The following is a 2,411-nucleotide window of genomic DNA, read 5'->3' on the forward strand; positions in this document are numbered from 1 at the left end:
CAGCCCATCTACTGCATAAACCCTCATCTGTGCCTTTGTTAAATCCACACTTGACTATTACAATTCTATCCTGGTCACATTCCAATTCTATCCTGGTCACCCTCCCAGTTATTAACCTCCATAAATCACAGCCCATCCAGAAATCTGCTGCCTGTGTTCTAACTCACACCAAATCCCGATCACCCATCACCCCATGTGCTCACTGATCTACATTGTCTTCCGGTCTGGCAACACCTTAATTTTAATATTCTCATTCTTGTCTTTGGATCTCTCCATGGCCTGAGCAGTCCAATTAGCCCTATACCCCTCTCGATTTCACATATTCTTGTAAATCTTATGCCTTTGAAACTTTTTTAAATTCCCTTTTGAAAGTGAATTTCTTTCCCCTCCCTAGCACCTCCGGCTGTGATTTTTACACTACGGTGCCACTGGTGCCAATGTAATAAAAACCTGGATCTATAAAAACGATGTGAATGGAACAGCCAACCACTTCTAGTGTGGCCAGCTCAGTCCCCCATTCTGTATAGGGAACTAGCCTGGGTGTACTGTGCATTTCCTGTTAGTCGGAGGAGGGGTTTGGAGTATCGTCAATGTTCCTTTCTAGCAGCTAATAAGTATGTCTTTGAAACTGGGTCCGTGCGTGTCCACTGATCACGTGTGTTAGTCACTCACAACTTAGCATACATTCAGCAGCACCAGGAATCCCCTCTAGTATTTTTAAAAGGACCAGGCTTCCTGGTCCTGAATATTGAGGGATATTTGACATTCAAGAAGAATAGGAAGCGAGGTAAATGTGGATGGGTGGCACTGTTAATCAAGGATGGTGTTGGGGCATTAGTTCGAGATGACCTTGGTTCAGGGGATCAAAATGTAGAATCGATTTGGGTGGAGGTGAGGAATACCAGGAGAAAGAAGTCCCTAGCAGGTGTGGTCTACAGACCACCTAACAGTAATGACAATGTAGGACATCGGCACAGTGGCGCAGTGGTTAGCACCGCAGCCTCACAGCTCCAGGGACCCGGGTTCGATTCCGGGTACTGCCTGTGTGGAGTTTGCAAGTTCTCCCTGTGTCTGCGTGGGTTTTCTCCGGGTGCTCCGGTTTCCTCCCACAAGCCAAAAGACTTGCAGGTTGATAGGTAAATTGGCCATTATAAATTGTCACTAGTATAGGTAGGTGGTAGGGAAATATAGGGACAGGTGGGGATGTTTGGTAGGAATATGGGATTAGTGTAGGATTGGTATAAATGGGTGGTTGATGTTCGGCACAGACTCGGTGGGCCGAAGGGCCTGTTTCAGTGCTGTATCTCTAATCTAAAAAAAAAAAAAAAAAATATTGTTTACTTGTGATAGACGTACGGCAATAATCATGGGTGGTTTAATCTACATATAAACTGGAAAAATCAGATTGGGAACAGTAGCCCGGATGAAGAGTTCATAGAATGCTTTCGAGGTAGTTTCTTGGAGCAGCACGTTCTGGAAACAACCAGAGATAAGGTCATATTAGACTTCGTATAATGTAATGTGACAGGATTAATTAATGACCTCAGAGTAAAGGCACCTCTAGGTAGCAGCGACCACATTATGACTGAATTTCACATCCAGTTTGAAAGAGAGAAGAGTGGATCTAAGATCAGTATTTTAAACGTGAATAAGGGCAACTATTTGGGCATGAAAGTTGAGCTCGCTGAAGTGAACTGGGTTACTTGTCTTGGAGATAGATCAATAGAGAAGCAGTGGCAGACATTTAAGGGGTTATTTCAGGAATACTCCATCATAAGTATATTCCTACTATAAGGTGGAGGACCCACCAGCGGTTTCGTAAGAAATTCCGGAAAACATCACTCTTACGAAAAGGCAGATAATTGTGCAAAGATGAGTGGCAGTTCAGATAATTGGTCAGAATATAAAGTACAGCAGACAATGGCTAACGGGTTAATCAGGAGAAAGACATTCGAGTATGATAGGAAGCTAGCTAGAAATGTAAAAATGGATTGCAAGAGTTTCTCCGCGTATTTAAAAAGGAGAAGAGTAAGTAAAAAGAGCGTTGGTCCTCTGGACAGTGAGAATGTGGAGTTAATAGTGGATAAAAAGGGAACAGCGGATGCAATTAACAAATATTTTGTTTCTGTCTTCACTATAGAGGATACAAGAAACATTCCAGTCGTAGCTGTAAATCAGGAGGTGGAAGGAAGAGAGAAACTTGGTGAAAATACAATTGCCAGGGAAGCTTTACTGAGCAAACTTATGGAGTTGCGGGCTGAAAAGTCCCCGGGTCCTGATGGGCTTCATCCTAGAGTCTTAAAAGAGGTGGCTAATGAGGCAGTAGTCGTGTTGTTGTTAATTTTTCAAAGTTCACTAATTTTGGAAAGGTTCCATCAGACTGGAAAGTAATAAATATAACCCCTCTATTC

This window comes from Heterodontus francisci, unplaced genomic scaffold (genome assembly GCF_036365525.1).
Source record: "Heterodontus francisci isolate sHetFra1 unplaced genomic scaffold, sHetFra1.hap1 HAP1_SCAFFOLD_276, whole genome shotgun sequence".
Taxonomy (NCBI): Eukaryota; Metazoa; Chordata; class Chondrichthyes; order Heterodontiformes; family Heterodontidae; genus Heterodontus; species Heterodontus francisci.